The following is a 25315-nucleotide window of genomic DNA, read 5'->3' on the forward strand; positions in this document are numbered from 1 at the left end:
GCTCTCAATAGAAATTATACAAAATCTAATTAATTCATAAAGGTACCTACAGTAAAGGCACGAAGACACTAAGGCAATATAATGCATTCATAAGGATACCTACAGTAAAGACACGAAGACACTAAGGCAATGTAATGCATTCATAAGGATACCTACAGTAAAGGCACGAAGACACTAAGGCAATATAATGCATTCATAAGGATACCTACAGTAAAGTGTTACCATAAGATTTTACAGGTCTCTCTCACTGTAAGTCTTTCATGTGTTAATTACTGTATATTTAAGAAGACATTTTGCTGAGAACCATATCTCCTTAATACCATGGCAACACCTTCCATCTATGAGCTGGTTGTTGGTCACTGGCCGTTACCCACAGAACACTACATACCAGGAGGTATTATCTGATTGGCCGTCCTCCCACAGAACACTACATACCAGGAGGTATTATCTGATTGGCCGTTAGCCCACAGAACACTACATACCAGGAGGTATTATCTGATTGGCCGTCTGCCCACAGAACACTACATACCAGGATGTATTATCTGATTGGCCGTCCTCCCACAGAACACTACATACCAGGAGGTATTATCTGATTGGCCGTCCTCCCACAGAACACTACATACCAGGAGGTATTATCTGATTGGCCGTCCTCCCACAGAACACTACATACCAGGAGGTATTATCTGATTGGCCGTCTGCCCACAGAACACTACATACCAGGAGGTATTATCTGATTGGCCGTCCTCCCACAGAACACTACATACCAGGAGGTATTATCTGATTGGCCGTCCTCCCACAGAACACTACATACCAGGAGGTATTATCTGATTGGCCGTCCTCCCACAGAACACTACATACCAGGAGGTATTATCTGATTGGCCGTCCTCCCACAGAACACTACATACCAGGAGGTATTATCTGATTGGCCGTCCTCCCACAGAACACTACATACCAGGAGGTATTATCTGATTGGCCGTCCTCCCACAGAACACTACATACCAGGAGGTATTATCTGATTGGCCGTCTGCCCACAGAACACTACATACCAGGAGGTATTATCTGATTGGCCGTCCTCCCACAGAACACTACATATCAGGAGGTATAATCTGATTGGCCGTCCTCCCACAGAACACTACATACCAGGAGGTATTATCTGATTGGCCGTCCTCCCACAGAACACTACATACCAGGAGGTATTATCTGATTGGCCGTCCTCCCACAGAACACTACATACCAGGAGGTATTATCTGATTGGCCGTCCTCCCACAGAACACTACATACCAGGAGGTATTATCTGATTGGCCGTCCTCCCACAGAACACTACATACCAGGAGGTATTATCTGATTGGCCGTCTGCCCACAGAACACTACATACCAGGAGGTATTATCTGATTGGCCGTCCTTCCACAGAACACTACATACCAGGAGGTATTATCTGATTGGCCGTCCTTCCACAGAACACTACATACCAGGAGGTATTATCTGATTGGCCGTCCTCCCACAGAACACTACATACCAGGAGGTATTATCTGATTGGCCGTCCTCCCACAGAACACTACATACCAGGAGGTATTATCTGATTGGCCTCCTCCCACAGAACACTACATACCAGGAGGTATTATCTGATTGGCCGTCCTCCCACAGAACACTACATACCAGGAGGTATTATCTGATTGGCCGTTAGCCCACAGAACACTACATACCAGGAGGTATTATCTGATTGGCCGTCTGCCCACAGAACACTACATACCAGTATGTATTATCTGATTGGCCGTCCTCCCACAGAACACTACATACCAGGAGGTATTATCTGATTGGCCGTCCTCCCACAGAACACTACATACCAGGAGGTATTATCTGATTGGCCGTCTGCCCACAGAACACTACATACCAGGAGGTATTATCTGATTGGCGGTCCTCCCACAGAACACCACATACCAGGAGGTATTATCTGATTGGCCGTCTGCCCACAGAACACTACATACCAGGAGGTATTATCTGATTGGCCGTCTGCCCACAGAACACTACATACCAGTATGTATTATCTGATTGGCCGTCCTCCCACAGAACACTACATACCAGGAGGTATTATCTGATTGGCCGTCCTCCCACAGAACACTACATACCAGGAGGTATTATCTGATTGGCCGTCTGCCCACAGAACACTACATACCAGGAGGTATTATCTGATTGGCCGTCTGCCCACAGAACACTACATACCAGGAGGTATTATCTGATTGGCCGTTACCCACAGAACACTACATACCAGGAGGTATTATCTGATTGGCCGTCCTCCCACAGAACACTACATACCAGGAGGTATTATCTGATTGGCCGTCCTCCCACAGAACACTACTGTCCCTGATGCAGTGGAAATCTTTTTGTTTTTATTTAAATGAAGTATGCTTGAATAGTAGGGCTTAGTGTCTTAACCCCTACTAGGTACATGAATAGTAGGGCTTAGTGTCTTAACCCCTACTAGGTACCTGAATAGTAGGGCTTAGTGTCTTAACCCCTACTAGGTACATGAATAGTAGGGCTTAGTGTCTTAACCCCTACTAGGTACATTAATAGTAGGGCTTAGTGTCTTAACCCCTACTAGGTACATGAATAGTAGGGCTTAGTGTCTTAACCCCTACTAGGTACATGAATAGTAGGGCTTAGTGTCTTAACCCCTACTAGGTACATGAATAGTAGGGCTTAGTGTCTTAACCCCTACTAGGTACATTAATAGTAGGGCTTAGTTTCTTAACCCCTACTAGGTACATTAATAGTAGGGCTTAGTTTCTTAACCCCTACTAGGTACATTAATAGTAGGGCTTAGTGTCTTAACCCCTACTAGGTACCTGAATAGTAGGGCTTAGTGTCTTAACCCCTACTAGGTACATGAATAGTAGGGCTTAGTGTCTTAACCCCTACTAGGTACATGAATAGTAGGGCTTAGTGTCTTAACCCCTACTAGGTACATTAATAGTAGGGCTTAGTGTCTTAACCCCTACTAGGTACATGAATAGTAGGGCTTAGTGTCTTAACCCCTACTAGGTACATGAATAGTAGGGCTTAGTGTCTTAACCCCTACTAGGTACATGAATAGTAGGGCTTAGTGTCTTAACCCCTACTAGGTACATGAATAGTAGGGCTTAGTGTCTTAACCCCTACTAGGTACATGAATAGTAGGGCTTAGTGTCTTAACCCCTACTAGGTACATTAATAGTAGGGCTTAGTGTCTTAACCCCTACTAGGTACATGAATAGTAGGGCTTAGTGTCTTAACCCCTACTAGGTACATTAATAGTAGGGCTTAGTGTCTTAACCCCTACTAGGTACATGAATAGTAGGGCTTAGTGTCTTAACCCCTACTAGGTACATTAATAGTAGGGCTTAGTGTCTTAACCCCTACTAGGTACATGAATAGTAGGGCTTAGTGTCTTAACCCCTACTAGGTACATTAATAGTAGGGCTTAGTGTCTTAACCCCTACTAGGTACATTAATAGTAGGGCTTAGTTTCTTAACCCCTACTAGGTACATTAATAGTAGGGCTTAGTGTCTTAACCCCTACTAGGTACATTAATAGTAGGGCTTAGTTTCTTAACCCCTACTAGGTACATTAATAGTAGGGCTTAGTGTCTTAACCCCTACTAGGTACCTGAATAGTAGGGCTTAGTGTCTTAACCCCTACTAGGTACATGAATAGTAGGGCTTAGTGTCTTAACCCCTACTAGGTACATGAATAGTAGGGCTTAGTGTCTTAACCCCTACTAGGTACATGAATAGTAGGGCTTAGTGTCTTAACCCCTACTAGGTACATGAATAGTAGGGCTTAGTGTCTTAACCCCTACTAGGTACATGAATAGTAGGGCTTAGTGTCTTAACCCCTACTAGGTACCTGAATAGTAGGGCTTAGTGTCTTAACCCCTACTAGGTACATGAATAGTAGGGCTTAGTGTCTTAACCCCTACTAGGTACATGAATAGTAGGGCTTAGTGTCTTAACCCCTACTAGGTACATGAATAGTAGGGCTTAGTGTCTTAACCCCTACTAGGTACATTAATAGTAGGGCTTAGTGTCTTAACCCCTACTAGGTACATGAATAGTAGGGCTTAGTGTCTTAACCCCTACTAGGTACATGAATAGTAGGGCTCAGTGTCTTAACCCCTACTAGGTACATGAATAGTAGGGCTTAGTGTCTTAACCCCTACTAGGTACATGAATAGTAGGGCTTAGTGTCTTAACCCCTACTAGGTACATGAATAGTAGGGCTTAGTGTCTTAACCCCTACTAGGTACATTAATAGTAGGGCTTAGTGTCTTAACCCCTACTAGGTACCTGAATAGTAGGGCTTAGTGTCTTAACCCCTACTAGGTACATGAATAGTAGGGCTTAGTGTCTTAACACCTACTAGGTACCTGAATAGTAGGGCTTAGTGTCTTAACCCCTACTAGGTACCTGAATAGTAGGGCTTAGTGTCTTAACCCCTACTAGGTACATGAATAGTAGGGCTTAGTGTCTTAACCCCTACTAGGTACCTGAATAGTAGGGCTTAGTGTCTTAACCCCTACTAGGTACCTGAATAGTAGGGCTTAGTGTCTTAACCCCTACTAGGTACCTGAATAGTAGGGCTTAGTGTCTTAACCCCTACTAGGTACATGAATAGTAGGGCTTAGTGTCTTAACCCCTACTAGGTACATGAATAGTAGGGCTTAGTGTCTTAACCCCTACTAGGTACATGGATAGTAGGGCTTAGTGTCTTAACCCCTACTAGGTACATGAATAGTAGGGCTTAGTGTCTTAACCCCTACTAGGTACCTGAATAGTAGGGCTTAGTGTCTTAACCCCTACTAGGTACCTGAATAGTAGGGCTTAGTGTCTTAACCCCTACTAGGTACATGAATAGTAGGGCTTAGTGTCTTAACCCCTACTAGGTACCTGAATAGTAGGGCTTAGTGTCTTAACCCCTACTAGGTACCTGAATAGTAGGGCTTAGTGTCTTAACCCCTACTAGGTACCTGAATAGTAGGGCTTAGTGTCTTAACCCCTACTAGGTACCTGAATAGTAGGGCTTAGTGTCTTAACCCCTACTAGGTACATTAATAGTAGGGCTTAGTGTCTTAACCCCTACTAGGTACATTAATAGCAGGGCTTAGTGTCTTAACCCCTACTAGGTACATGAATAGTAGGGCTTAGTGTCTTAACCCCTACTAGGTACATGAATAGTAGGGCTTAGTGTCTTAACCCCTACTAGGTACATGAATAGTAGGGCTTAGTGTCTTAACCCCTACTAGGTACATGAATAGTAGGGCTTAGTGTCTTAACCCCTACTAGGTACATTAATAGTAGGGCTTAGTGTCTTAACCCCTACTAGGTACATGAATAGTAGGGCTTAGTGTCTTAACCCCTACTAGGTACATGAATAGTAGGGCTTAGTGTCTTAACCCCTACTAGGTACATTAATAGTAGGGCTTAGTGTCTTAACCCCTACTAGGTACATGAATAGTAGGGCTTAGTGTCTTAACCCCTACTAGGTACATGAATAGTAGGGCTTAGTGTCTTAACCCCTACTAGGTACATGAATAGTAGGGCTTAGTGTCTTAACCCCTACTAGGTACATTAATAGTAGGGCTTAGTGTCTTAACCCCTACTAGGTACATGAATAGTAGGGCTTAGTGTCTTAACCCCTACTAGGTACATGAATAGTAGGGCTTAGTGTCTTAACCCCTACTAGGTACATTAATAGTAGGGCTTAGTGTCTTAACCCCTACTAGGTACATGAATAGTAGGGCTTAGTGTCTTAACCCCTACTAGGTACATTAATAGTAGGGCTTAGTGTCTTAACCCCTACTAGGTACATGAATAGTAGGGCTTAGTGTCTTAACCCCTACTAGGTTCCTGAATAGTAGGGCTTAGAGTGTTAACCCCTACTAGGTACATTAATAGCAGGGCTTAGTGTCTTAACCCCTACTAGGTACATGAATAGTAGGGCTTAGTGTCTTAACCCCTACTAGGTACATGAATAGTAGGGCTTAGTGTCTTAACCCCTACTAGGTACATGAATAGTAGGGATATGGGAACACGGACACTCTCTCTCTCTCTTCTCTTCTCTCTCTCTTTTTGTTTTACAGGTGTTTAAACATTTCAAATTGTCGGGGTTGTGATTAGGCCGCTTGCTTCTTAAATGTCTTACACTGGCCCTGAGATCTCAGAACATGAGAGAGTTTTACAGATGGCAGGCATACTGTGCATACAGAATGGGATGCTTTGGAGTCAAGTGGCTGACGGTCAATAAGTGTAACTTAGATTGGGACTCATTGACTCCTTGGCTATTATTAATTGTCATAGTGGCTGTGACCTCTGTGGTGTGTAATGAGGACCAGCCAGACGCTGCTGGTCTGTGGTGTGTAATGAGGACCAACCAGACGCTGTTGATCTGTGGTGTGTAATGAGGACCAACCAGACGCTGTTGGTCTGTGGTGTGTAATGAGGAGCAACCAGACACTGCTTGTCTGTGGTGTGTAATGAGGAGCAACCAGACGCTGTTGGTCTGTGGTGTGTAATGGGGACCAACCAGACGCTGCTGGTCTGTGGTGTGTAATGGGGACCAACCAGACGCTGCTGGTCTGTGGTGTGTAATGAGGAGCAACCAGACGCTGCTGGTCTGTGGTGTGTAATGGGGACCAACCAGACGCTGCTGGTCTGTGGTGTGTAATGGGGACCAACCAGACGCTGCTGGTCTGTGGTGTGTAATGGGGACCAACCAGACGCTGCTGGTCTGTGGTGTGTAATGAGAAGCAACCAGACGCTGCACTTGACACATTTATGAAATAGCTTATTTCAGTTACTAATAAGCATGCACCCATTAAGAAAATGATTGTTAAAAATGGTTAAATCCCCGTGGATTGATTTGAAAAATTTTATAGTTGAGAAGGATGAGGCTGAAGGAGCAGCAAATATGTCTGGCAGCCCAGCCGATTGTCAAACGTATTGCGAACTGAGAAATCATGTGACTAAACGGAATGACAAAATAAGAAACTATACTATGAAACAAAGATAAATGACCTAAAGAACAATAGTAAAAAGATTTGGAGCACCTTAAATTACATTTTGGGCAAAAAGGCAAACTCAGCTCCATCATTCGTTGAATCAGATGGGCTCATTCATTACAAAACTGACTGATATTGCCAACTACTTTAATGATTTTTTTTTTGTTGCATTGGCAAGATTAGAAAACTTAGGCATGACATGCCATCTAACGCTGACACTACACATCCAAGAATATCTGAAAGACAAGCGTTGTCATTTTGAATTCGGTAAAGTGAGTGTTGAAGAGGTGAAACAATGATTGTTGTCTATCAACAATGACAAGCCACCGGGGTCTGACTTGGATGGAAAACTTGGATGGAACATTACTGAGGAAAGTAGTGGACAATATTGCCACTCCTATTTGCCATATCTTTAAGTCTACTAGAAAGCCCTAAGCCCTGGAGGGAAGCAAAATTAGTGGTGGAAAATGTACCCAATGGTAATACTTGAGTAAAAGTAAAGATACCTTAATAGAAAACTACTCAAGTAAAAGTGGAAGTCAACCAATAAAATACGACTTGAGTAAAAGTCTAAAAGTAAAAATAAAAATAATTTCAAATTCATTTTATGAAGCAAACAAGACGGCACCATTTTCTTGTTTTCAAAATGTACGGATAGCCAGGGCCACACTCCAACACTCGGACATCATTTACAAATGAAGAGTTTGAATTTAGTGACTCCTCCAGATCAGAGGCAGTAGGGATGACCAGGGATGTTCTCTTGATAAGTGCGTGAATTGGACCATTTTCCTCTCCTGCTAAGCATTCAGAATGTAATGAGTACTTTTGGGTGTCAGGGAAAAAGTATGAAGTAAAAAGTACATTATTTTCTTTGGGAAAGTAGTGAAGTAAAAGTAAAAGTTGTCAAAAATATAATTAATAAAGTCAAGTACAGATACCTCAAGTACTTTACACCAAAACAAAGCAAAACGCCTTCCTAAGAAAAGAAAAAACATCTTTACTAGTTTAAATAGCCGACCAATCAGCCTGTTACCAACTCTTAGTAAACTTTTGGAAAAAAAATGTGTTTGACAAGATACAACACTATTTTACAGTAAACAAATTGAAAACAGACTTTCAGCACGCTTATAGGGAAAGGGATGACCAGGGATGTTCTCTTGATAAGTGCGTGAACTGGACCATTTTCATGTGGGAAAGACATTCAACAAGCACAGCTCTTACACAAATGACTGATGATTGGCTGAGAGAATTTCATGATATCCTTGTCTCACCTGAAATAATGTTCAGTCTTTTGGCCAGGTGCTGTATTCAGTCAGATATCTACTGTAATGTACTGAGGCCAGTACAGTAGATATCTGACTGAACCCAGTACAGTAGATATCTGGCTGAACCCAGTACAGTAGATATCTGACTGAACCCAGTACAGTAGATATCTGACTGAACCCAGTACAGTAGATATCTGACTGAACCCAGTACAGTAGATATCTGACTGAACCCCGTACAGCACAGTAGATATCTGACTGAACCCAGTACAGTACAGTAGATATCTGACTGAACCCAGTACAGTAGATATCTGACTGAACCCAGCACAGTATATTAGAAATCTGACTGAACCCAGTACAGTAGATTTCTGATTAAACGCAGTACAGTAGATATCTGACTGAACCCAGTACAGTAGATATCTAACTGAACCCAGTACAGTAAATCTGACTGAACCCAGTACAGTAGATATCGGACTGAACCGAGAACAGTAGATATGACTGAACCCAGTACAGTACAGTATATTAAATATCTAACTGAACTCAGTACAGTAGAAATCTGACTGAACCCAGTACAGTACAGTACAGCAGATATCTGACTGAACCCAGTACAGTACAGCAGATATCTGACTGATCCCAGTACAGTAGATATCTGACTGAACCCAGTACAGTACAGTAGATATCTGACTGAACCCAGTACAGCACAGTAAATATCTGACTGAACCCAGTACAGTACAGTAGATATCTGACTGAACCCAGTACAGTACAGTAGATATCTGACTGAACCCAGTACAGCACAGTAAATATCTGACTGAACCCAGCACAGTACAGTAGATATCTGACTGAACCCAGTACGTTAGATATCTGACTGAACCCAGTACAGCACAGTACAGTAGATATCTGACGGAACCCAGTACAGCACAGTAGATTTGACTAAGCCGAGTACAGTACTGTAGATATCTGACTGAACCCAGTACAGTAGATATCTGACTGAGCCCAGTACAGTACAGTATAGTAAATATGACTGAACCTAGCACAGTACAGTAGATATCTGACTGAACCCAGTACAGTATATATCTGACTGAACCCAGTACAGCAGATATCTGACTGAACCCAGTACAGCAGATATCTGACTGAACCCAGTACAGCAGATATCTGACTGAACCCAGTACAGTAGATATCTGACTGAACCCAGTACAGCAGATATCTGACTGAACCCAGTACAGCAGATATCTGACTGAACCCAGTACAGCAGATATCTGACTGAACCCAGTACAGCAGATATCTGACTGAGCCCAGTACAGCAGATAACTGAATGAGCCCTTCTGTATTGTATGTTCTTAATTGGATGATAACTAAATCTTATTGTCCATATCAATTCATACGAATTCACATGGAAACCGTACAGAACTCTGGAAAGCTACAATACCAGCAATAGCCCATTTTCCCCAATGTGTTGTTATATCACTGAAAAATGCTATAACAAACCCTGATAATGTTATGTGTTGTAAATAGGAATGGGCTTGGAGCATTGGAGCCTGCCGTTCAGGAGTCTGCAGCATTGGAGCCTGCAGTTCAGGAGCCTGCAGTTCAGGAGCCTGCAGCATTGGAGCCTGCAGTTCAGGTGCCTGCAGCATTGGGGCTGATGCCTAGAGTCTCCCCCTAGCGGGGTGACCCCTGCCTGACCTGCACGCTCAGACTGAACTGGGCATCAGCAGCTTGATCACGATCCGGTTACCCAGACAATGCCAACCACTGTGACGGACAGTAAGACCCACTCAGACTCAAGGCGTCAGGACCACAACTGCATACTTCAAACTCCTTGTCCTCCACCCTCCCACAGGAAGATAACGAGACTTTCACCGTAACCTGACTGTCTCTAGTGAGAACTTGAAAAGAGAGAGAAGCAACACCTCGAATGTGTGGCGAAGCGGTCTAAGGCACTGCTTGAGGCATCACTATAGACACCCTGGTTCGATTCCATTGGCTGTATCACAACCGGGCCATGATTGGGAGTTCCATAGGGTGGCGCACAATTGGCCCAGCGTCGTCCCGGTTAGGGTTTGGCCGCTGTAGGCCGTCATTGTAAATAAGAATTCGTTTTTAACTGACTTGCCAACTTAAATAAAGGTAAAAAAAATATATACAGTTGAAGTTGGAAGTTTACCAAATACATTTCAACTCAGTTTTTCACAATTCCTAACATTTAATCCTGGTAAGAATTCCCTGTTTCAGGTCAGTTGGGATCACCACTTTATTTTAAGAATGTGAAATGTCAGAATGACAGTACAGAGAATGATTTATTTCAGCATTTATTTCTTTCATCACATTCTCAGGAGGTCAGAAGTTTACGTACACTCAATTAGTATTTGGTAGCATTGCCTTTAAATTGCCTTTAAATTGTTTAAATGGTTTAACTTGGGTCAAATGTTTCGGGTAGCCTTCCACAAGCTTCCCACAATAAGTTGGGTGAATTTTGTCCCATCCCTCCTGACAGAGCGGGTGTAACTGAGTCAGGTTTGTAGGCCTCCTTGCTTGCACACACTTATTCAGTTCTGCCCACAAGTGTTCTATAGGATTGAGGTCATGGCTTTGTGATGGCCACTCCAATACCTTGACTTTGTTGTCCTTTTTTGCCACAACTTTGGAAGTATGCTTGGGGTCGTTGTCCATTTGGAAGACCAATTTGCGACCAAGCTTTAACTGATGTCTTGAGATGTTGCTTCAATATATCCACATAATTTTCCTGCCTCATGCTGCCATCTATTTTGTGAAGTACACCAGTCCCTCCTGCAGCAAAGTACCCCCCCCCCCCGTGCTTCACGGTTGGGATGGTGTTCTTCGGCTTGCAAGCCTCCCCCTTTTTCCTCCAAACATAACAATGGTCATTATGGCCAAACAGTTCAATTGTTTTTTTCATCAGACCAGAGGACATTTCTCCAAAAAGTACGATCTTTGTCCCCATGTGCAGTTGCAAACCGTAGTCTGGCTTTTTTTATGGCGGTGTCACGTTCTGACCTTTATTTCCTTTGTTTTGTCGTTAGTATGGTCAGGGCGTGAGTTGGGGTGGGCAGTCTATGTTTGATTTTCTATGATTTGGGGATTTCTATGTTTTCGGCCTAGTATGGTTCTCAATCAGAGGCAGGTGTCATTAGTTGTCTCTGATTGAGAATCAGACTTAGGTAGCTTGGGTTGCACTCTGTTTGTGGGTGATTGTCTATGTTGATGGCTTGTTTCAGCACAGTTCTCATTTAGCGTCACGATCGTTATTTCGTTTAGTTGTATAGTGTTTCAGTGTTTTCTTTATTAAAATGAATGATGAACACAAACCACGCCGCATTTTGGTCCGATCCTTGCTAGACCTCCTCTTCAGAGGAGGAGATAGAAGAGAACCGTGACAGGTTTTGGAGCAGTGGTTTCTTCCTTGCTGAGCGGCCTTTCAGGTTATGTCGATATAGGACTCGTTTTCCTGTGGATATAGATACGTTTTGTACCCGTTTCCTCCAGCATCTTCACAAGGTCCTTTGCTGTTGTTCTGGAATTGATTTTCACTTTTCGCACCAAAAGTACATTCATCTCTAGGAGACAGAACGCATCTCCTTCCTGAGCGGTATGATGGCAGTGTGGTCCCAAGGGGTTTATACTTGCATACTATTGGTTGTACCTTCAGGCATTTGGAAATTGCTCCAAAGGAGGTATATAATTTTTTTCTGAGGACTTGGCTGATTTTCCCATGATGTCAAACAAAGAGGCACTGAGTTTGAAGGTAGACCTTGAAATACGTACATCCTCAGGTACACCTCCAATTGACTCAAATTATGTCATTTAGCCCATCAGAAGCTTTTAAAGCAATGACATCATTTTCTGGAATTTTCCAAGCTGTTAAAAGGCACAGTCAACTTAGTGTATGTAAACTTCTGACCCACTGGAATTGTGATACAGTGAATTATAAGTGAAATAATCTGTCTGTAAACAATTGTTGGAAGAATGATGTGTGTCATGTACAAAGTAGATGTCCTAACCGACTTGCCAAAACTACAGTTTGTTAACAAGAAAATTGTGGAGTGGTTGAAAAACGAGTTTTAATAACTCCAACCTGTGTATTTAAACTTCCCACTTCAACTGTATTTAAAAATAAATGCTGAGTTAAGGACTCTATCAAGCTCTTTTAATCAGGTTGAAAACTGCTTTCCATCACGCAAGAGCAAATATATTACAAATTATCTGTGAACCAAATAGTCTCATGAAAAATAAAATAAAAATAAATAAATGAATAAGGAAAACAGATAAAACCCCTTGCATTCCTCAAAATTAGAGAAAGCCACAGAGGTGTTTGGGAATTAAATGTTCAATGGCAGAGTTGTACTCCCTCTCTAACCCAGGAACCTTGGGTTAAATATAGAATGTCGCACAGAGAGATAGAACTCTGTGCTGTAGGAACAGATTCCATCCGGCAGAATGATTCATAACCTATTTCATTATTAAAACATTCACACATCATTGTTAAAGAACGCAGGGCACAGCTTCCTGCTCTTGCATGCATGGCCCCCACTCAACCAATCACAGCTGGGTGAGGAGGTATTTTACATGTGTATGTTTTTAATTTAATGTTTACTCTAAAGCAGGGGTGGACAATTCACATAATAACTCCCAAACTCTAAAGCAGGGGTGGACAATTCACATATCACATAATAACTCCCAAACTCTAAAGCAGGGGTGGGCAATTCACATAATAACTCCCAAACTCTAAAGCAGGGGTGGACAATTCACATAATAACTCCCAAACTCTAAAGCAGGGGTGGACAATTCACATAATAACTCCCAAACTCTAAAGCAGGGGTGGACAATTCACATATCACATAATAACTCCCAAACTCTAAAGCAGGGGTGGGCAATTCACATAATAACTCCCAAACTCTAAAGCAGGGGTGGACAATTCACATAATAACTCCCAAACTCTAAAGCAGGGGTGGACAATTCACATATCACATAATAACTCCCAAACTCTAAAGCAGGGGTGGACAATTCACATATCACATAATAACTCCCAAACTCTAAAGCAGGGGTGGACAATTCACATAATAACTCCCAAACTCTAAAGCAGGGGTGGGCAATTCACATAATAACTCCCAAACTCTAAAGCAGGGGTGGACAATTCACATAATAACTCCCAAACTCTAAAGCAGGGGTGGACAATTCACATAATAACTCCCAAACTCTAAAGCAGGGGTGGACAATTCACATAATAACTCCCAAACTCTAAAGCAGGGGTGGACAATTCACATAATAACTCCCAAACTCTAAAGCAGGGGTGGACAATTCACATAATAACTCCCAAACTCTAAAGCAGGGGTGGACAATTCACATAATAACTCCCAAACTCTAAAGCAGGGGTGGGCAATTCACATAATAACTCCCAAACTCTAAAGCAGGGGTGGGCAATTCACATAATAACTCCCAAACTCTAAAGCAGGGGTGGACAATTCACATAATAACTCCCAAACTCTAAAGCAGGGGTGGGCAATTCACATAATAACTCCCAAACTCTAAAGCAGGGGTGGACAATTCACATAATAACTCCCAAACTCTAAAGCAGGGGTGGGCAATTCACATAATAACTCCCAAACTCTAAAGCAGGGGTGGACAATTCACATAATAACTCCCAAACTCTAAAGCAGGGGTGGACAATTCACATAATAACTCCCAAACTCTAAAGCAGGGGTGGACAATTCACATATCACATAATAACTCCCAAACTCTAAAGCAGGGGTGGACAATTCACATATCACATAATAACTCCCAAACTCTAAAGCAGGGGTGGACAATTCACATAATAACTCCCAAACTCTAAAGCAGGGGTGGACAATTCACATAATAACTCCCAAACTCTAAAGCAGGGGTGGACAATTCACATATCACATAATAACTCCCAAACTCTAAAGCAGGGGTGGACAATTCACATAATAACTCCCAAACTCTAAAGCAGGGGTGGACAATTCACATATCACATAATAACTCCCAAACTCTAAAGCAGGGGTGGACAATTCACATATCACATAATAACTCCCAAACTCTAAAGCAGGGGTGGACAATTCACATATCACATAATAACTCCCAAACTCTAAAGCAGGGGTGGACAATTCACATATCACATAATAACTCCCAAACTCTAAAGCAGGGGTGGACAATTCACATAATAACTCCCAAACTCTAAAGCAGGGGTGGACAATTCACATAATAACTCCCAAACTCTAAAGCAGGGGTGGACAATTCACATATCACATAATAACTCCCAAACTCTAAAGCAGGGGTGGACAATTCACATATCACATAATAACTCCCAAACTCTAAAGCAGGGGTGGACAACTCCAGTCCTCATGGGGCCTGATTGTTGTCACAGTTTTGCCCCCAGCTCCAGCTAACACACCCGACTCCAATAATCACCCAATCATGGTCTTCAGTTTAGAATGCAATGTGATTCGTCAGCTGTGTAAGGCTTGGGCTGGAGAAGAAGTTCGACACCAATCAGGCTACTGAACAAGTGAAATGAAGTGGGCAGATATGTGAATTGTGACTAATGAAAAAGCATTGGGGGGGGGGGGACTCCCAAATATTTCAAAGTACTCTCAGTAGACCATTTAAAAAAGCCCTTTGTCAACAGGCTGCTTGGCTAATGGCTAGGATAAAAAAGAAACGCCTCTGCCAAACTAGCCTTAATTAAGGGGAAGGCAATGCTTGGTTTTTAATCTCATTAAACTAAATAGGGGGAAACCAATCGTGTTTTAATGTTTCTAAATACGAGATTCACCGGCACAAAAGGAACATCTCTCCTTCCATGGGACACAGTTTGTCATGTCTGGATAGGCTGCTCTACCTCTCTCTCTATAAACCCATGTCTGGATAGGCTGCTCTACCGCTATAAACCCATGTCTGGATAGGATAGGCTGCTCTACCTCTCTATAAACCCATGTCTGGATAGGCTGCTCTACCTCTCTATAAACCCATGTCTGGATAGGCTGCTCTACATCTCTCTCTATAAACCAATGTCTGGATAGGCTGCTCTACCTCTCTATGAACCCATGGCTGCTCTACCTCTCTCTATAAACCCATGGCTGCTCTACCTCTCTATAAACCCATGTCTGGATAGGCTGCTCTACCTCTCTATAAACCCATGTCTGGATAGGCTGCTCTACGTCTCTCTATAAACCCATGTCTGGATAGGCTGCTCTACCTCTCTATAAACACATGTCTGGATAGGCTGCTCTACCTCTCTATAAACCCATGTCTGGATAGGCTGCTCTACCTCTCTATAAACCCATGTCTGGATAGGCTGCTCTACATCTCTCTCTTTAAACCCATGTCTGGATAGGCTGCTCTACCTCTCTATGAACCCATGGCTGCTCTACCTCTCTCTATAAACCCATGGCTGCTCTACCTCTCTATAAACCCATGTCTGGATAGGCTGCTCTCCCTCTCTATAAACCCATGGCTGCTCTACCTCTCTATAAACCCATGTCTGGATAGGCTGCTCTACCTCTCTATAAACCCATGTCTGGATAGGCTGCTCTACGTCTCTCTCTATAAACCCATGTCTGGATAGGCTGCTCTACCTCTCTATAAACCCATGGCTGCTCTACCTCTCTCTATAAACCCATGGCTGCTCTACCTCTCTATAAACCCATGTCTGGATAGGCTGCTCTACCTCTCTATAAACCCATGTCTGGATAGGCTGCTCTACCTCTCTATAAACCCATGTCTGGATAGGCTGCTCTACCTCTCTATAAACCCATGTCTGGATAGGCTGCTCTACCTCTCTATAAACCAATGTCTGGATAGGCTGCTCTACCTCTCTATAAACCCATGTCTGGATAGGCTGCTCTACCTCTCTATAAACCCATGTCTGGATAGGCTGCTCTACCTCTCTATAAACCCATGGCTGCTCTACCCCTCTATAAACCCATGTCTGGATAGGCTGCTCTACGTCTCTATAAACCCATGTCTGGATAGGCTGCTCTACCTCTCTATAAACCCATGGCTGCTCTACCTCTCTATAAACCCATGTCTGGATAGGCTGCTCTACCTCTCTATAAACCCATGTCTGGATAGGCTGCTCTACCTCTCTATAAACCCATGGCTGCTCTACCTCTCTATAAACCCATGTCTGGATAGGCTGCTATACCTCTCTATAAACCCATGGCTGCTCTACCTCTCCATAAACACATGGCTGCTCTACCTCTCTATAAACCCATGGCTGCTCTACCTCTCTATAAACCCATGGCTGCTCTACCTCTCTATAAACCCATGGCTGCTCTACCTCTCTATAAACCCATGCCATTATCAACTGTGTACCTTTTAAGACTTATTTTTTTTGTGGTGCAGGAAATCATCACTTGTTATTAAGGTCACAACTCCCCCCCCCCCCCCCCCCCCCCCCGCCCCCCGCCCAGTGTGCTGTTTTTTATATAATGAAAGCTAAGAGCTACCTGTCTACTACACCTCCTAAGTGCCAGCTGAAAATATAGCCTTTAGTATGTGTACTTTACCTTATTTATACTTGGGATACTATATCCCTTTATCAACAGTAAAAGCTAAAAAAAATTATAAAAAAAATAAAACAATCGCTGGAGGACGTCTTTAAATAGTGATATATTAAGGGGTGACAGACGTAAGAACACAAGACATTTTACTGTAATTGAATACCAAGTAAATCCAGAGAACTAGTTGTCTGCCGGACAGGAAACAGTTGTTGTGTTCACGCTGTCTGCCTCCAGCAGCAGACAGGATCAATGGACCTATTGGGAGATCCCTTCCCTGATAACTCACAGACAAGCAGGGAGATAGATACAGTAGACCAGCTTGTTATCTAATAGGTTTCAATCTACTTCTAATGGCTCTAGTATCCAGGATGACCTTGTAGTTATTGCATCAATCAGCGCCTTAGCTAAAAGCTACCTCTAGAGTAATCTATCTAAGCAGACAGAATCAAAGCAGCTAAGACCTACCTGTCTACTACACCAATCAAACTCTCAGCACATCAACTGCCTTAGCTACAGTATCTGTAAGAATAATCAACTGCCTTAGCTACGGTATCTGTTAGAATAATCAACTGCCTTAGCTACAGTATCTGTCTGTGTAATCAACTGCCTTAGCTACAGTATGTATCTGTTAGAATAATCAACTGCCTTAGCTACAGTATCTGTTAGAATAATCAACTGCCTTAGCTACAGTATGTATCTGTTAGAATAATCAACTGCCTTAGCTACTTAATCTATTAGAATAATCAACTGCCTTAGCTACAGTATCTATTAGAATAATCAACTGCCTTAGCTACAGTATCTGTTAGAATAATCAACTGCCTTAGCTACAGTATCTATTAGAATAATCAACTGCCTTAGCTACAGTATCTGTTAGAATAATCAACTGCCTTAGCTACAGTATCTGTTAGAATAATCAACTGCCTTAGCTACAGTATCTATTAGAATAATCAACTGCCTTAGCTACAGTATCTGTTAGAATAATCAACTGCCTTAGCTACAGTATCTGTTAGAATAATCAACTGCCTTAGCTACAGTATCTGTTAGAATAATCAACTGCCTTAGCTACGGTATCTGTTAGAATAATCAACTGCCTTAGCTACGGTATCTGTTAGAATAATCAACTGCCTTAGCTACAGTATCTGTTAGAATAATCAACTGCCTTAGCTACGGTATCTGTTAGAATAATCAACTGCCTTAGCTACGGTATCTGTTAGAATAATCAACTGCCTTAGCTACAGTATCTGTTAGAATAATCAACTGCCTTAGCTACAGTATCTGTCTGTGTAATCAACTGCCTTAGCTACAGTATGTATCTGTTAGAATAATCAACTGCCTTAGCTACAGTATCTGTTAGAATAATCAACTGCCTTAGCTACAGTATCTGTTAGAATAATCAACTGCCTTAGCTACAGTATATGTTAGAATAATCAACTGCCTTAGCTACAGTATCTGTTAGAATAATCAAGTGCCTTAGCTACGGTATCTGTTAGAATAATCAACTGCCTTAGCTACAGTATCTGTTAGAATAATCAACTGCCTTAGCTACAGTATCTGTTAGAATAATCAACTGCCTTAGCTACGGTATCTGTTAGAATAATCAACTGCCTTAGCTACGGTATGTGTTAGAATAATCAACTGCCTTAGCTACAGTATCTGTTAGAATAATCAACTGCCTTAGCTACAGTATATGTTAGAATAATCAACTGCCTTAGCTACAGTATCTGTTAGAATAATCAACTGCCTTAGCTACGGTATCTGTTAGAATAATCAACTGCCTTAGCTACGGTATCTGTTAGAATAATCAACTGCCTTAGCTACGGTATGTGTTAGAATAATCAACTGCCTTAGCTACAGTATCTGTTAGAATAATCAACTGCCTTAGCTACGGTATCTGTTAGAATAATCAACCGCCTTAGCTACGGTATCTGTTAGAATAATCAACCGCCTTAGCTACGGTATCTGTTAGAATAATCAACTGCCTTAGCTACGGTATCTGTTAGAATAATCAACTGCCTTAGCTACAGTATCTGTTAGAATAATCAACTGCCTTAGCTACGGTATCTGTTAGAATAATCAACTGCCTTAGCTACAGTATCTGTTAGAATAATCAACTGCCTTAGCTACGGTATCTGTTAGAATAATCAACTGCCTTAGCTACGGTATGTGTTAATATGCTGCCTAATCTACAAAGTCACCCTTTGTTTAGAATGTGAGTAATAGAAGCTCTGAGTCATCATGACCGTCGTGTTCCTATGGGGACGGCAACAAGAGGCAGATCATCTGAATAAAGTAGTTCTCCATCAGCTCTCCCCATGGCGAGCTCTCCTACAGTAGGTATACCAGTCACTCTCCTACAGTAGGTATACCAGTCACTCTCCTACTGTCTCTGTATACCAGTCACTCTCCTAATGTCTGTTTACCAGTCATTCTCCTACTGTCTGTATACCAGTCACTCTTCTACTGTCTGTATACCAGTCACTCTCCTACTGTCTGTATACCAGTCACTCTCCTACTGTCTGTATACCAGTCACTCTCCTACTCTCTGTATACCAGTCACACTCCTACAGTAGGTATACCAGTCACTCTCCTACTGTCTGTATACCAGTCACTCTCCTACTGTCTCTGTATACCATTCACTCTCCTACTGTCTCTGTATACCATTCACTCTCCTACTGTCTGTATACCAGTCACTATCCTACAGTAGGTATACCATTCACTCTCCTACTGTCTGTATACCAGTCACTCTCCTACTGTCTGTATACCAGTCACTCTCCTACAGTAGGTATACCAGTCACTCTCCTACTGTCTGTATACCAGTCACTCTCCTACTGTCTCTGTATACCATTCACTCTCCTACTGTCTGTATACCAGTCACTCTCCTACTGTCTGTATACCAGTCACTCTCCTACTGCCTCTGTATACCAGTCACTCTCCTACTGTCTGTATACCAGTCACTCTCCTACAGTAGGTATACCAGTCATTCTCCTACTGCCTCTGTATACCAGTCACTCTCCTACTGTCTGTATACCAGTCACTCTCCTACTGTCTGTATACCAGTCACTCTCCTACAGTAGGTATACCAGTCACTCTCCTACTGTCTCTGTATACCAGTCACTCTCCTACTGTCTGTATACCAGTCACTCTCCTACTGTCTGTATTCCAGACAATCTATATTCAGTGTTGTAAAGATGTACAAACGGTTAAAGTACAAAGGGGAAAATAAATAAGCATAAATATGGGTTGTATTTACAATGGTGTGTGTTCTTCACTGGTTGCCCTTTTCTCGTGGCAACAGGTCACAAATCCTTCTGCTGTGATGCACACTGTGGAATTTCACCCAGTATATATGGGAGTTTATCAAAATTGGATTTGTTTTCGAATTCTTTGTGGATCTGTGTAATCTGAGGGAAATATGTCTCTCTAATATGGTCATACATTGGGCAGGAGGTTAGGAAGTGCAGCTCAGTTTCCACCTCATTTTGTGGGCAGTGAGCACATAGCCTGTCTTCTCTTGAGAGCCATGTCTGCCTACGGCGGCCTTTCTCAATAGCAAGGCTATGCTCACTGAGTCTGTACATAGTCAAAGCTTTCCTTAATTTTGGGTCAGTCACAGTGGTCAGGTATTCTGCCACTGTGTACTCTCTGTTTAGGGACAAATAGCATTCTAGTTTACTCTGTTTTTGGTTCATTCTTTCCATGTATCAAGTAATTATCTTTTTGTTTTCTCGTGATTTGTTTGGGTCTAATTGTGCTGCTGTCCTAGAGCTCTGTGGGATCTGTTTGTGTTTGTGAACAGAGCCCCAGGACCAGCTTGCTCTCTCTCTCTCTTTCGCTCTCTCTCTCTCTTCAAATGGGCTTTATTAGCATGGGAAACATGTTTACATTGCCAATGCAAGTGAAATAAACAAAACAAGTGAGAAGACAAACATCAACATCAAAACTATTAGAATGTAACAGTAAATATTGCACTCAAAAATAAATTTCAAGAGTTATATTATCAGCTATCAAAATTGTTTTAGCAATGTGCAAATAGTTGTAGTATGAATAGTATGGGAAAACAAATAAATGTGGGTTGTATTTACAATGTTGTTTGTGCTCCACTTTCTCATGGCAACAGGCCACAAATCTTGCTGCTGTGATGGCACGCTGTGGTATTTCACCCAGTAGATATGGGAGTTTATCAAAATCGGGTTTGATGTCTAATTATTTGTGGATCTGTGTAATCTGAGGGAAATATGTGTCTCTAATATGGTCATACATTTGACAGGAGGTTAGTATTCATATAATGACAGAGCTATAGGTGCCAGTGGAATCCCGACAGGTCCATCTGTCCCCAACACCATTACCCCATTACCACCAATACTTCACCCTGGTCCATTTGTCCTAAAACGCACTTCAGCCTCCTTCTCCTGCTTTCCCTTTTAAAAGAGCATGCCAATAGTCGATTTATGCCAATAGTCGATTTATGCCAATAGTCGATTTATGCCAATAGTCGATTTATGCCAATAGTCGATTCATGCCAATAGTCGATTCATGCCAATAGTCGATTTATGCTAATAGTCAATTTATGCCAATAGTCTATTGATGTCAAAAGTCGATTTATGCCAAAAGTTGATTTATGTCGATTTATGCCAATAGTCGATTCATGCCAATAGTCGATTCATGCCAATTGTCGATTTATGCTAATAGTCAATTTATGCCAATAGTCTATTGATGTCAAAAGTCGATTTATGCCAAAAGTTGATTTATGTCGATTTATGCTAATAGACGATTTATGTCAATTCATGCCAAAAGTCCCTACTCTACTAGAATCAGCAAGAAACACTATGGGAGATGAATACAGGGATTTAAACACTATATATTAGTGAGGAGCTGGGTAAAGGGATTTAAACACTATATATTAGTGAGGAGCTGGGTACAGGGATTTAAACACTATATATTAGTGAGGAGCTGGGTACAGGGATTTAAACACTATATATTAGTGAGGAGCTGGGTACAGGGATTTAAAAACACTATATATTAGTGAGGAGCTGGGTACAGGGATTTAAAAACACTATATATTAGTGAGGAGCTGGGTACAGGGATTTAAACACTATATATTAGTGAGGAGCTGGGTACAGGGATTTAAACACTATATATTAGTGAGGAGCTGGGTACAGGGATTTAAAAACACTATATATTAGTGAGGAGCTGGGTACAGGGATTTAAACACTATATATTAGTGAGGAGCTGGGTACAGGGATTTAAACACTATATATTAGTGAGGAGCTGGGTACAGGGATTTAAACACTATATATTAGTGAGGAGCTGGGTAAAGGGATTTAAACACTATATATTAGTGAGGAGCTGGGTAAAGGGATTTAAACACTATATATTAGTGAGGAGCTGGGTACAGGGATTTAAACACTATATATTAGTGAGGAGCTGGGTACAGGGATTTAAACACTATATATTAGTGAGGAGCTGGGTAAAGGGATTTAAACACTATATATTAGTGAGGAGCTGGGTACAGGGATTTAAACACTATATATTACTGAGGAGCTGGGTACAGGGATTTAAACACCATAGATAACTACATTCAGTTTTCAGTTCTTCGCTCCCCGGCTGGGGTCCTGCGTGCTCTGGGCATTGCTGACTCAAATGAACGAAATTAGTCGAACGATTCGTTCCTTTGACTGAACCGGTCGATAAGATCCGAGTCAGTAAAAAGAGCCGAACTTACGATCGCTACAGTAGTCAAACACAACCGTGTTAGTTTTTGTTTGATTTTTCGCAGACATCAAAAGTGGTCTGCTGATGTGGTTTAAGCATTGTTGTAGATTTAAAACATTCAATTGTGTTATTTTTCTACAAAGCTACATCACCTATAATAACCCTATCTACAAAGCTACATCACCCAGAATAACCCGATCTACAAACTAAAGCACCTATAATAACCCTGTCTGCAAAGCTACATCACCCATAATAACCCTATCTACAAAGCTACATCACCCATAATAACCCTGTCTACAAAGCTACATCACCCATAATAACCCTGTCTACAAAGCTACATCACCTGTAATAACCCTGTCTACAAAGCTACATCACCCATAATAACCCTCTCTACAAAGCTACGTCACCTGTAATAACCCTGTCTACAAAGCTACATCACCCGTAATATCCCTGTCTACAAAGCTACATCACCCGTAATATCCCTGTCTACAAAGCTACATCACCCGTAATAACCCAGCCAGTAATCCACAATCTGAATTGGAACAAAGGGCTGGCTCTGGTTGTGAGGCTTTGACTAGAGAAGATATACAAAGGCTGGGTGGTCACACACACACACACACACACACACACACACACACACACACACACACACACACTCTCTCTCTCTCTGTCTTTGACTGATGTGATGCTGTGTCGAGGGAGGGAGGGCATGACGAAGCCGGCTGATTCCTGGACCCCAGGGTTAAGTGGGGAGAAACGAACGGCTTCGTATCAAACAGAAATTACCATCTCATTTTCCTCACAGACAGGCTGTTATTAAAGTGTAGCAGGCAGTGGACAGGTATTAGATGTCATAAAGCATGTGGAGACATTTACAAATACGCAGCTGCCTGTCTGAATCTGCCTGAGTCTGTCTGGAACGCACATCCAGCGCGATGATGGAGAGGGGACTGATGAGAGGAGAAGATGGTGGAGGAAACTCTCTCTCTCTTTCTTTTATTCTCATTATTTTTGTGAGAATTTAGAGTTCAGTGTAAAAAGTCTTGGTGGCCATTTGATTAATTGTTCAGCAGTCTTATGGCTTGGGGGAAGAAGCTGTTGAAGAGCCTTTTCGACCCTGGACTTGGCACTCTGGTTCCGTTTGCCGTGCAGAAGCAGAGAGAACAGTCTATGACTTGGGTGACTGGAGTCTTTGACAATTTTTTGGTGCTTCCTCTGACACCGCCTGGTATAGAGGTCCTGGATGGCAGGAAGCTTGGCCCAAGTGATGTACTGGGCTGAATGCATTACCCTCTGTAGCGCCTTACGGTCAGATGCCGAGCAGTTGCCATACCAGGCGGTGATGCAAGGGATGCTCTCGATGGTGCAGCTGTAGAACTTTTTGAGGATCTGGGGACCCATGACAAATCTTTACAGTCTCCTGAGGGGGGAAATGTGTTGTTGCACCCTCTTAACGAATGTCTTGGTGTGTTTGGACCATAATAGTTTGTTGGTGATGTGGACACCAAGGAACTTGAAACTCTCGACCGCCTCACTACAGCCCCGTCGATGTTAACAGGGTCCTGTTCGGCCCGCCTTTTCCTGTAGTCCACGATCAGCTCCTTTGTCTTGCTCACGTTGAGGGAGAGGTTGTTGTCCTGTCTCAGCGGTGTCAGTGACCATTGTTGTGTCGTCAGCAAACTTAATGATGGTGTTGAAGTCGTGCGTGGCCACACAGTCGTGGGTGAACAGGGAGTACAGGAGGGGACTAATCACGCACCCCGAGGGGCCCCCCCGTGTTGAGGATCAGCGTGGCAGATGTGTTGTTGCCTACCCTTACCACCTGGGGGCAGCCCGTCAGGAAGACCAGGTTCCAGTTTCAGAGGGAGGTGTTTAGTCCCAGGCTTCTTAGCTTAGTGATGAGCTTTGTGGGAACTATGGTGTTGAACGCTGAGCTGTAGTCAATAAACAGAATTCTCACGTAGGTGTTCCTTTTGTCCAGCTGGAAAAGGGCAGTGTGGAGTGTGTGAGTGAGATTGCTTCATCTGTGGATCTGTTGGGGCGGTATGCGAATTGGAGCGGATCTAGGGTTTCCAGGATGATGGTGTTGATGTCAGCCATGACCAGCCTTTCAAAGCAATTCATGGCTACCGACGTGAGTGCTACGGGTCGGTAGTCATTTAGGCAGCTGACCTTCGCTTCCTTGGGCACAGAAACTATGGTGGTCTGCTTGAAAACATGTAGGCATTACAGACTTGGTTGAAAATGTCAATGAAGACACTTGACAGTTGGTCCGAACATGCTCTGAGTACACGTCCTGGTAATCCGTCTGGCCCCGCGGCCTTGTGAATGTTGACCTGTTTAAAGGTCTTGCTCACATTAGCTACGGAGAGCGTGATCACACAGTCGTACGGACCAGCTGGTGCTCTCATGTATGCTCAGTGTTGCTTGGCCTGAAGAGAGCATAAATTGGCATTTACCATGTCTGGTAGCCTCTCGTCACTGGGTAGCTCGCGGCTGGGTTTCCCTTTGTAGTCCGTAATAGTTTTCAAGCCCTGCCACATCCAACGAGCATCAGAGCCGGTGTAGTAGGATTCAATCTTAGTCATGCATTGACGCTTTGCCTGTTTGATGGTTCCTCTGAGGGCTTAGCGGGATTTCTTATGCGCGTCTGGATTAGTGTCCTGCACCTTGAAAAGCGCCAGCTCTAGCCTTTAGCTCGGTGCGGATGTTGCCTGTAATCCATGGATTCTGGTTGGAATATGAATGGTGACCGTACGTCGATGCAGAA

The 25315-nt window shown here is 42.7% G+C and overlaps 1 protein-coding gene across 5 annotated transcripts in view; it reads right to left on the reverse strand.

Annotated features, from left to right (window-relative positions):
• LOC110524898 (ras-related protein Rab-6B) overlaps nt 1–25315 on the reverse strand; it is a 178433-nt gene that overhangs the window by 76350 nt on the left and 76768 nt on the right. The gene's annotated exons all lie outside the window — the stretch shown is intronic.

The sequence above is a fragment of the Oncorhynchus mykiss genome, chromosome 1, assembly GCF_057628025.1.
Source record: "Oncorhynchus mykiss isolate SJ-2025 chromosome 1, ASM5762802v1, whole genome shotgun sequence".
NCBI lineage: Eukaryota > Metazoa > Chordata > Actinopteri > Salmoniformes > Salmonidae > Oncorhynchus > Oncorhynchus mykiss.